At 50.6% G+C, this 12,305-nt stretch overlaps 1 protein-coding gene across 3 annotated transcripts in view; it reads right to left on the bottom strand.

The window, feature by feature from the left end:
* The window catches only part of SMARCD3 (SWI/SNF related, matrix associated, actin dependent regulator of chromatin, subfamily d, member 3), a 71,732-nt gene extending 59,784 nt beyond the window's left edge, over nt 1-11,948 (bottom strand). Inside the window, exons 1-2 of one of the 3 annotated variants that reach the window (XM_027705831.1) lie at nt 11,850-11,948; nt 9,173-9,363 (exon numbers count right to left, since the gene is read on the bottom strand). The gene's annotated coding sequence lies outside the window, so the exon portion shown is untranslated. Of the gene's footprint in view, nt 1-9,172; nt 9,364-10,618; nt 11,529-11,849 lie in introns of those variants that run through there. The other 2 variants (XM_027705830.1, XM_027705832.1) reach the window with 2 other exon arrangements.
* Nucleotides 11,949-12,305: the final 357 nt, after the last annotated feature.

Genomic DNA, 12,305 nt, shown 5'->3' with positions numbered 1-12,305 from the left:
GGGGTCAGCAGGGCCACTGCAGGTCCATCCAGCTGGGGTCAGCATGGACACTGCAGGTCCATCCAGCTGGGGTCAGCATGGACACTGCAGGTCCATCCAGCTGGGGTCAGCACGGCCACTGCAGGTCCATCCAGCTGGGGTCAGCATGGCCAGGTCAGCACAGCTGGGGGGTGAGCACGGATGCTGCCCCTGCAGTTCCCCACTGCTGCTCTGTGGCCACCTGGGCCAGTTCACCAGGGAGAGGTTGTACAGCCTGGGACCTCGGTTGAGGTGGGATCTGTGCCACAGCCACGCAGGAGCAGCAAGGCAGTTCCCTGGGCCACAGGACACAGTGCCCACTGCACTGCTGGTGCCACCCCGTCCCTTTTCACAGTCTTTCCTCCCTCACAACTTTTTTCCCCATCCTTCTGAAAAAACTGCACTGATAGTCAAGATTTGCAATTTGGGGAGGGAGCAGCAACTGAACAGGGGCCTTCTGCTCCCATATACCTGATGTTTAGGAAGGAGAGACAGCTGAGACTGGGCCCAAAGGAGCAGTGGGTAGCATGTCCCATAATGGAGCCTGAAGGGTTGGCATTTCTGGCAGCAGAGGCCCCTTCTCCACCCTCAATTTCTAGAACAAGTACAGTGCCCTAAGAGTGAAAGGGAACACAGTCCAGTTACTAATCACAGAACAGAATTACAGAATCATTTAGGTTGGAAAAGACCTTCAAGATCATCAAGTCCAACATAAGCCCAGCACTGCCAAAGCCACCACTAAACCATGTCCCCAAGCACCACGTCTACATGTCTTTTAAATCCCTACATGAACGGTGATCCCACCACTTCCCTGAGCAGTTGGTGCCAGGGTTTCACAACCCTTTTGGTAAAGAAATATTTCCTGACAACTTGAGGCCGTTCCCTCTCCTCCTGTCCCTTGTTCCCTGGGAGCAGAGCCCGACCCCCCCCGGCTCCCCCCTCCTGTCAGGGGGTTGCAGAGCCAGAAGGTCCCCCCTGAGCCTCCTTTTCTCCAGGCTGAGCCCCCCCAGCTCCCTCAGCTGCTCCTGCTGCTCCAGCCCCTTCCCAGCTCCGTTCCCTTCCCTGCACACGCTCCAGCCCCTCAATGTCCTTCTTGTGGGGGGTGCAGAACTGCCCCCAGGATTTGAGGAGGTGCCTCAGCAGTGCCAGCACAGGGACAGGCACTGCCCTGGGCCTGTGCCCTCACTGAGACTCGTACAGCCCGGGTGCCATTGGCCTTCCTGCCCACCTGGGCACACCTGGCTCGTGTCCAGCCACTGTCACCAGCACCACTGGGCACTTTTACAGCAACTCTGCCCCAGCCAACCCCTGGAGGGGGTTGTGTTGACCCAAGGACAGCACCCGGGCACTTGGTGTTGCTGAACCTCAGACCGTTCCTGAAGCCAAAAAGTACTTCCTAAACAAACTGAAACTACTTCCCACCATTTCTTTTTCCTACGTTTTTTTCCAACAGGAGCATGAGCAGGTGGCAGGCAGGCAAAAGAGGTTAAGCTGTCCTGGATAAAGAAGCTCTCTGTACGTACAGCTCTTTTCCACAGCACTTCTGCCATATTCTGCTGCTGTTTTTTGTTTCCTAATCTGTATTTAATGTCAAAACAACCCCCAAGCCCACTTCCAGAATGCTGGTCATTCACCAGAGCTCCTTACCTCTACCTCTATCACTTATCCTTTTCTGTATTTTCCTACCTCTTCCAAGGCTCTGCTTCCTAGCCCAGCACTGCTCCTCTGCCTTCTGAGCCCTCCTTAAGCCGAGTGCTCCAACAAGCACTCAGGTGACATTTCCATACTGATGCAAAAGTGTGTAGCTGCCAGCTCTGACTGAAAGCAGAGGTGCACAGGGACAACAGGCTGTGCAGCAGGCACAGATCAAAGAGAGTCCAGATGTGATGCGTGGAACAGGCCTCCACAGAGCAGTTCAAGGAGGGAAAGAAGAGGAGAGGGAAGATGAGTCCTATGTGACTGTGCAATCTGAAGAGCCAGAAGCCACAAGAGCATTTTCAAAACATGGAAGTACAATATGCTGACAGGCCCACTCTTATATTTATATGACCTAACAAAGAATTCTAATCCTAATAAAACAGGGGCACAACAGAGAACAGAACAAGAATGTAACAGACTCATGAGGTACCATTTGTCTCTACAGAAGACACGCTGACTCCTCACCTGCACTGGCATGCTAACACACCAACCCTTGGGACAAAAGACAGGACTTCACTAATTACAACTTCATGTGCAATTTACATGGCTAATGATATTAACAGATGAGAATGGCTGCAGCCTTGACAGAAGCATTCACTCAGAAAATAAAATCTGAGCTTTGAAGAGCCTGACAGAAGACATCACAGAACACAGTATCAGTCAGTAGTTCTCTCCCACTTTTATCACACTGCAGCTGGTGCTGGTCACATCTCTAAAAGCAGAATTACTAACCATACAGATATGGAAAGACCAGGTACAAAAAAATCCTCTTAGGAAGAGGAACTGAAGCAAAATGCTTGTTTACATTGCAGAGGAGGGGGGAAACATACAGAATTAAGACTATCACTGAGAAGAAAGGAGCACATGATCTCGTAGCAGAAGAACTAGAGGACCACCAACAAAACCAGAGGACAGTAGGTTCAAAATCAACAAAAGCTTTTTGATGCAAAATAGTCAGCCTGGGGCACTAACTGCCATAGGACTTGCCAAGAGACACTGAAGATGTAAAAAGCAGTTACTAGGTGTCATACTTTGAGACCCCCAAAAATCCAATCTCCAAGTCCAAGCCCCCCTCCCACAATTTGCTTCAGTGTCAGAGGGTTTTCCAGACATAACACAAGACTCAGTATGGGGGGAAGGGAATTATATTACAATTATTACTTAAATGAATACTATGATACATTATATACACAATCCTAACTATCTCTCCTATGGTAAAGCAATATTTATATTAGACCAAGTCCCTCCTCTCCTTCCAATAAAAGTTCAGAAGGGAAGAAGGAATGATCCTTTCCACTTTCAGGGCAGCAGTGTCTCTCCTCTTCAATGCAGCAGTCGTAGCTGGAAGATTTCTCTCTCCATTACAATACAAGGGGTCTTCTCTCACTCCTCTCAGCCCTTCACCTCCAACCGAAGGTCTCTCTCCCGTGGGCTGCAAAGCAGGGACAAAACTCGCTTCACCACGGTCACATCAGGAAGTGCAGGGCATCCCGTGAAAGTCCCTTCCTCAGGAGATTCAAGTTCCTCCTGAGTCAGAACGTTTAGGGCAGCTCTCAGTTCAGTCTTTGCCCCAGGTGTCCTACCAGAGCTCCTTTGCTCTGGCTCAAACTGCCAGAGTGGGCAAGGCCACCTCCTCCACATTCCATCCAACCTGTTCTGATCCAGCTTCAGAACATCTCTGAGCTTCTCAGCTCCTCTCTCCGGTGCTGCTGCATTTCAGGACTCCCTTCAAATGGAAGTCCACCCCCTCCCTTTAAGAGGTGTTTCCAAGGGTTTTTGGGAAAGTAATTCAGTCTTACCCCAAAACCAGTCTCTGCTGAGTTTTCTCTGCTCTGCTGCCAGCTCTCCCTCCTTGCAGGTACATCTCTGCATCTCCCAGCCTGGCTCTGGGCCATCTCGCTGCTTGCTGCCTCTTTTGGCTCTCAGCCACAGTTCAGTGCTGTCTCAGCCACAGTTCAGTGTTGTCTCAGCCACAGTTCAGTGCTGTCTCTGCCACCGCTTTTCCATCTTCTGCTGCCCACTCACAGCAAGGAAATTTCCTCCAGCCCTTAGCTACAGTACTTGGCCCAGTTTAACACTGTTCCAAGCTCCTGCAGCCCCAGCCAGGGGGCTGAGGGCTTTGGCCCCCACAGGGCTCGCTGGCCCCTACCTCCTCATGGCTCAGACCATGGTTGCCCCTCTTCCAGCTACGTCATCCTCCTTCTTCTCTGCTCTGGTGTGATATGTTTTAATTTTGCAGGGGCGCTGATTGGGTCAACACCAAGAAACACCACCCCCCTGGAGTTAACCACTTTCCAGCTCCAGGGGAAAACCCTTTTTAACCCAGGACACTAGGTAAGGAGTATCCAAGTTTTTGACCTTGTGAGGCACTCAGCAAAATCTGTACATGTCAAACATCCACAAGGCACACAAGACACACACCACCAGTTACTTCAGAGGATGCTGGAGACTAAAAGTACCAGACAGTCCACAGCACAGTTATGACAGCAGATGTCCCACCATATTGCCTTGAGCCCCAGCTGGTCTGTGTACACCCCTGGATCCCAGGGAAACCCAGGGATGCTGGTTTTGGCAGTCCACACTGGTTCGCTTCCTTTCTAAGGTAGATCTGGACTACCAAGCACAAAATTGGCACAAGGATTACTTACAAACCACAAATGGATACCCTTGGACTAGAGACTTTCATTCATACGAGAATATCCAGAGTTGTAATGCTCAGTATTAAGAGAACAATGACAAATTTTGTAAAGCAAAAAGCCCACGGAACGAAAGCCAGGCTCTACTGGGAACTAACAGGGTGCTTCTGAAGGGCAGCTTACTAATCAATAATGAATCCCTCATTAATGAATCCCCCATTAATCATGAGGGATTTGAAAGACCATTCTAGAGAGATGACTGGGTATTGTTAGACTGGTTTTTTCTGATTACAAATAAGCTGTGATATATCAATAATGTCCCCCATTTTCTAGCCCAAGTTAAACAGTAAATGTAGTTACAGGAAGGGTTAGTAACTAGTCAGACAACACTCAGCAGTGTCATTCAGCACATGAAAATGAATACAAAGTCCTTTCTAATGAACTGGAGTGCAGGGCAGAACTGTTGGATCAAGCCACCTTACTAAGATGGATCCATTCAAAGTGTGTTTAAAGGCAAGGAACGACCTGAGAACAAAGAATGAAAAACATCCCTCTAAGCGGAAGATCATGTCTTGAAAAGTGGAAAATGTGAAAAGGAAGTGGAGATCACAGTGGGAAAACAACTCATACTCTGCCACTCTGTGCCACACTGTGGCAGAGACAGCCAAAGGAACCTTTGGATTTATGAAGAGCAGAAAGCAAGGACAGTAGGATGAGTTTCTCTGTATACTTCAATCACTAGAGAAATCCATGTTGGAACACTGAATAAAGTAGTGCCAAGTACAGTCCAGAAGTCTGAAAAATGCTGTCCATGAAAGATTTAAGTAATGCAAAATGTTTAATGATCTAAACATAAAGCTGAGATATGAATGCAGTGATAGCACTTAAGGATATTCAATATAAGTACAGTCACAAAATCCCAAATGATAAAAAGCCATAAAATGAGATAGAAAAAGAAAGACAGAACAAGAGCCAGTGGACAGGAGATGACATGAACAAACTCTGCCACACAGCAGCTGCCAGCTGGGAGCACAGCAGGGCTCACTCTCCTCACAGGTCAGTGACACCATTCCAACCTTCACCCCTGGCCCTCAGGGCAGCCTCACTGCCACAAACAGGGGATTTACAGAACCAAAGCAGAGGGGCTGGCATGGCCTTTAGAGCTTCAAATCCTTCCTGGCCCCAAGTCAGTACTGACCTGTCAAAGCCATTCTTAACAAGTATTTGTCTAAGTCCTTAAACCCTCCATTGATAGAAGGTCTACAGGCAGTATATTCAATTTTAAATTTCCAATAGTTAACCAAACTGCAGCTTGTCTTTGTGGGAAGTATAAGGGTCACAGTAAGCACATATGGCAATCCATTAGTGCTCAGTAAAATATGGGTGTCACATGATCCAAAAGTCTCTTTTAGCTGTAAGAGTCATTAATCTGTAAAGGACCATGAGCAGTGTAGATCAACACTCGGCTTCAGGGCTTCAGCTTCTACAGTCATGGGATGTTCTTTGATGGATATTACTGGGGAGAGAGAGGATTCACCATCAGCTAGTTCCCTCAGGACCCTGGCATGCGTTTCATCAGCTTTCATGGATGTGTCCAGGTTCCTCAGATGGTCTGGGATCTGATCTTCTCCTACAATGGGCAAGACTTCATTCCCCAGTCCTTACCTTGAGATTGGGGGACTCCAGAACAGAGCAGAGAACAGAGGATCCTACGGGACTGTCAGAGGCCAGACTGGAAAGGACAGAAGTTTGTCTCTCAAACACTGGAACCAATGAATAGAGTTTTTAAGAAAATGGAAGGAGGACCCAAACAGCTTTACAGAAAACTCATGGGGCCCTTGTCCAGCACTGAGCTGCCAGTGCTCTCAAATACATCCAGGTACAGGAACGACAGTGTGACTGTTACTTTCACATTTACTCAGCACACATCAAAAACAAGGGCATCACAGACTGTCAATTCACAAAAATCAGACACACCTCACTTGTTGACTTCTGAGGAATATTCCCTGAACAGGACCTACTAGCCAGTGTCTGCATGTAGCAGTAAATCTGCATTATATGAGAAAACTGTGGTTTAAACATGTTTCAAAATGGCTTTTTTGTAGTCTCTTTGCTAACTCATGTTCTTCTTCCCAAAATCCCCCACAACCAGTGTTATCCCTGTCTCAGGAATGTCCTGAGAAGAGATCAAGAACTCTTCCCATTGGACTCTTTTAACCCCTTCCTATTGGCTGTTAACCCCTTCCTGCCATTGGGTGTCCTGTGAGCCCCTGACCCTGTAATTGGTCACTCTGTGAATCCTCCAAACCCCAGATATGGAACCACCCCATCAATAAATGCTCTCTCTGGCCTCCTCTCCCAGTCCCGTGTGCTGTCTGTGGCTGCCATGGGACCTCGTGGTGGGGGGAGAGGGAGCACCTAACCCCTCCAGTGTCCAGGACCCAAAGAAACCCCTGGAGCTGGAGTAACCCCTTCCCCATCCACCTCTGCCACCGGAAATGGTTCCTCAGCTGGAAATGGAACTGGGACTGGTGCGCCCCACATCATGGGAGGGGAAAGAGATCCAGATCTGCACTATGACAGTGTTATAGAAAACACTGCACAACCCTGTGAGCAAGAAGAAAAGGCATGTAAATTGTAGATATCTGCTTGTTTCAATGCACTCAGGACACTTCTGCATAAATGCAAAACCTGGATAACTCCTTGGCTATAACACTAGAACTCCTAATCCTTTACATTTTAAATTAAGAACCATTCAATTCCTGTAGATGCATCTTTCCAGAAAAGATAACCTCCTGGAATGCTGTTCAGTTTAAGGGGAGACCAGCAAATTCCAGGTTTTAGTCCAAGCACTTTGTTTGGAAACTGATGTGGCAACACTGCACTGGAAGAGGAAAGAGCTCTGAGTGATTGAGAGAACTGAGGGTTACCATTAATACCTTACCTTCATCAAAAAGCTAAAGGAGTTTTAATACACAAGCTCTTCTGATTCCAGTGAGAATTGTGGACTCTCTGCAGGAATATACATGAGCAGGTATTTTCTGCATTAACTTTAACATCAGTGGATTCTTAACAAGCCAATGGGCACAGAGAACATGGCATGTGATAGGTACAGGAACAGGAGGAAATAAGAGTAGGATGTCAGAACTGGAAAAGAAAGAAACTTTCCCAGATGTCAGCTAGAAGAAGCCTTTTGCCACGTTTGCTGCCTGACACTGAGTGCTCATCTTGAACACAACACCATCCAAAAGTGCAAACACGAGTGAAAAAAATCACAAGAGTAGTTCCTGGTTACCAGGTTATTGTTCTCACTGTCTTTACTTCCAGTTTGTTTCACCAAACATCTGCAGTCACCCCCTTTTTGTCTGGTCTCTCCTCCTGCCAAGCAGCTCTCAGTTTTCAATCATTTGGAAACTCATACCGTCAGTTTTCAATCATTTGGAACCTCAATGAGGAGAATTGCCAAACTGCCTTTCCAAAAGCATACCCTTCCTCAGGGACAGCTGGGAGCTGCTCACAGGTACCCACTGCCATTAAGGACGTGCCAAAGTGAATGGTCCTATAATCCTCCCTGGACTTAGAATCCAAGGGAACACCCAGCTGAACAGAAAAGGACAGAATTGTGACAAAAAAGATAATCACAGAAAACTGGAACAACTCCTTCCAATGAGGATAACTTACCATTTAACCAGCATATCTAGGAATACGGGGGATTTTCTAACACTGTTTATTCCACAGATGACTGCAAAAACTTAAAATGTATGTGCAAGAAAAAAATTATTGTATGATTTGCCTCATTTTCCTATTCCTGTTCCACACCTCCAATACGAGTTAGAGATGGGAAATTTTGGTCTGACTCAGCGCACACAGTCCTTAAATTAGCCTGAGTTCCCCCTGGCAGGCTGGGGCTGGTACCTCTGTGCCAGGCTTGCCCTGGCTCACCCAGAGCCACGCAGGCAGAGGCAGCAGCACTGGGCACTGGGCATACTCTGCAGCTGGCTGTGCAGTACTGCGGGGAAAAGGCCACATCAGGTCACAATAACAAGCCTAATGTGTCTTAAAATAGAAAAATAAAATAGTTATAACCCAAGCTACTTATTTCCAAAGCAAAACAGAATGCATTTCTTCTACCAGACAATTTACACAACCAGCGGGGTGACCTGTGCAGGCTGTGAAATGTGAGAAGTCACCAATCCAGCTGTGAGAAAACAAAGTCCCTTCCAGGCATGCCTGTACCGGCTGGGAAAACAGACAGATGGATACAGGTGCATAGTCACCAGTGGAAGCAACATGAAGAATGGAACTAATGGTAGAAAATAAATATCTGAGTGGCAGATTTGAGCACCTTGTCATGGAGATGACCAGTGCTCATCCAACAACAGCAGATACTGGAGAAGTCTATACCACCTGGGAAGAGCTAATTTAAACCTGCTCTGAGAAGCTGGGAACCCTACAGAACAATTAGCACCTGACAGGAATTAATCACATTTACTTGTGGCAAATGGAGTAATGAATTACCACAAAGAATTCCTGCTACTACTACTCCTCTTAGCAACTGCATCCCCCAACATCACGTGCTCTGAGCCAGTCTACTTTGCCAGATCAGCATCTTCCTGCCAGAACTACCACAAACTATCACAGAAGTAGTTGGCTACTCAAAACACCAGCTAAGGTCCTTTAGGCAAGCTGACAATTCAGGATTTATTCACAACATAACATTTCCCATAAGCCCAAAGGCAAACATTTTCCAGCCCTGATACAAAGCACAGACACGTCCTTCCCAACTACAGCAGGGCACTTTTCAAAGAGCTAAAACCTACCTGTACCAGACAAGACAGCTGAACACCTGGAGTCACATCTGTATAGACCAAGAAGAAGCAAGAAACTTATCCTGTGGATAGGGCAGGAGACCAGATATTATGTCATGCTGAATTAGTAGGAGATGTTCTCAATGACCTGAAGCAGCATCAGCTCTAAGGCAAGCAGGATGAGGACGCATTTGGATCCAACTCTGAAAAAAAGAAAGCACATTCTGGGTGAGAGGGAAATAATATACAGTATAAATAACATTTCCTAGAACAGCATCAATTCATGGGACACTTCAAAAGCAGCACAACTTGGGGGGGGAAAGGGGGAAAAAGCAAGAAAGGGGAGATGCAACTGCCATAGTGGTTCAGGGCTTCTCTGCAGACCCTGCACACGGGGGCACGTCCAGGCTGCCAGGACAGCCATGTTTCCCAGGCACTGGCCAATCCATGTGGGCTGTTCAACTCCCCCACGAGAGCCAGCCTGAAACTGAGAAGATTGGAAAGAGCATGCAGAAAGTCACCACTTGCCTACAACTTGTGAACATATTGAGAAGACTGATGAGATCAATAGGATGGGTAGGATTGGAGGGGATCCCTGGAATTTGCCTGGCCTCACCAAGAAGCAAGGGTATTTTCTCACAAAGATGTTCTCAGTTGTGTTTCTGCCATCAGACACCTCTGGTCACCCTTGGGAAGGGAGGCCAGTTCAGAAGCATCAGCCAAGTCTGCTTGCCTTCATCCTTAAAGAAATCAACTCCTTAAAGGCTACCAGAACACTGCAGCGTTTCAGCAGCCACCATCAGCTGCCCCAGTAGGATGGTGAGAGTGCTGCAGACTGGGAGAACTAATGATCCCACAGATTTAGGGTATAGTTCAGACAGCTTCAGTGTCTGCATACTTATGATAGGTCCCAGAGAAGATGAACCAGAGTAAGAAGGAAAAGAAGCTGGGAAGAGCTGAGCCAGCTGCATGTGCACATCCAAAGCCCTGCAGCTCCTGACAGCTCTGTGCTGCAGCTGATGAAGAAAAGCAGGATTACAGCAGAACAGGTGTCACCAGCACAGCGCTCCCGGGTGTCAGCTCATACCTAGGGCATGCAGTTAGACACAACTGGTCAAAGAACAGGCAGGCAAGAAAGGGAAGTACGAGCATGACAGTGCCAGCCCGGCCAGTGCCACGCAGCACAAGCACAGAGAACTCCACCAGGGACAGAACCAAGGTTCTGGGTCTAGCGGGGTCAGAACAAGGGAAGAACCAAGGGCAGAAAGAAGATCATGGTGAGTTCTGCTAAAACAGAGCTGAAGTCAAGGAAGGACAGAGCCCAGGCAAGCAGGGGCTGAGGCAAACACCGCAGTGGAGGCAGTGCAAGTGAGAAGGGAGAGTGCACAAGGTACAGAAAGGAACATCACTGCAGCACTGAGGAGAAGGAGAGCAAAGGCTGAGTGTTGGGAATCTCACCCTCACCCTGCCTCAGGGGCAAGGCCAGGCCGCAAGTTTCCTCCTCAGAGAGGGGTCAGGGGATTCAGCAAGGGAAGACTGGTGTTCCCATGGAAAACAGCAGGTCACTGATTGCTCCTGAGACAACACCAAGGAACTGGGTATTTTCAGAAGCTGTAGGACTCCCTTGGATGGGCAGTGGGATGAAGCCAGTCTCTCCAATAAGGGCAGTGCTGACAGCAGCAGGTGAGGACACTGCACAAACTCTCTCCCAGGTCATGCTAGCTGGTAGACAACCTTGCTTGCTCCTCAGTCCCCCATTTCAATTCTACCTCAGTCTTCCCAGAAGCAACTTGCACACAGGAACCCTCCACAGGCCATGGTGATGCAGTAAATGGAGGAGAGTTCAGGCCTCAGGGAACAGGAGGGAGTGAGCAGCAATCTCCAGCAGCAAGCTCCTGGCACCAGTGAGATGGTTTGTATGTGTGGGAAGTCAGGAAGATCTTCTGGAAGGCCATGCAGAGCATCAGTCTCCTACAGGCATGGATCAGTTAGTCCTGAGAGGACATCTGGGACATGTATCTCCCCCTGAAGACAGAACTGAGGGGCAGCTTAGAGGCAGCGAGACAAGTGCTCTCTCTCAAAAGCTGCCTTCTCCTGTGTGAAGGCTGGTTGTTCCTGGAGCATCGGAGGCAGCGGTCAGTTGGCCACAGGGAAGCGCTGGGCGTGCAGTGTTTCCAGGGACAGGCTGTTAGGAGGACCCCTCCTCTCCAGAGGATCGTGTCAGGGCAGGATGGGCAATTCCAGATGAGTGATGATGTCTCCCGCAGAAAAGTCAGTCCCTGCTAAAGAAGACCCTCCCGAGCGGGCCTGCAGCCCGCATTCGGGAGCGGTAAATGCGCACTGGGCTCCCCCTCTCTGCCCCTCCGAGCCAGCCAAGTCCCTGCGGGGCAGCAAAGCCGCGGCTCGGCCGAGGACGCGAGGCCCGCGCCGGGACACTCGGCGGGGGCTGCACCGCGCAAAGCCAAGTCCGCGGGGCAGAACGGAGAGACCGGCGCCGCAGCCGTCGGGGTGTTCCAGCTGCGGCTCCGCGGGAGGAGGCACCGCCGGCTCTGCCCCGGCTCCGCCGGTCTCCTGCCCGGCCGAGCCGTGCGGGCGCTGCCCCGGTCCGTGCCCGGGCCGCCGCCGGCGGGGCCGTCCCGCAGGCAGAGCTCCCGCGGGTGCCGGGGCGGGGGGGCCGCGCTGCGCTCACCGTCCCGTCCATGCTCCGCTCCCGCCGGGCCGGCCGAGCGCGGGGCGCCTGCGCGGCGCTGCGGACACCGCCGAGGGACCGTCTGCAAAGTGCGGCTCGCCCGCCGCGCCGGGGAGAGGGTCCCGCTGCGGGAGCGCCCGGCCCCGGCCCCGCCGCTGCGGCGGGAGGGCGGTGCGGCCGCGGCCCCGGACCCGCTCCCGGACCCGCGGGGGCGGCGCGGCGCGGAGCTCCTCCCGGGGACGGGCGGGAGCAGCGCCCACACCCTCCCAGCGCCGCCGGCCGCCCCGGCTCTGCCGCCTCGGGAGAGCTGCAGAGAGGGACGGGCGGGCTGCGGGGCCGCCACGGCCCCCAGTCCCTACCACCGCTGGGCCCCGCCGCCGCTGGGCCCCCCGGCTCCCGTCCCCCCACCCCCCCCCCCCTCCCTCACCGCCCCCGCCCCGCCGCAGCCCCGCCGCG

The sequence above is a fragment of the Neopelma chrysocephalum genome, unplaced genomic scaffold (assembly GCF_003984885.1).
Source record: "Neopelma chrysocephalum unplaced genomic scaffold, ASM398488v2 Primary Assembly neopelma1_357, whole genome shotgun sequence".
Lineage (NCBI taxonomy): Eukaryota > Metazoa > Chordata > Aves > Passeriformes > Pipridae > Neopelma > Neopelma chrysocephalum.
This window is presented reverse-complemented; position numbering and strand designations above follow the sequence as displayed.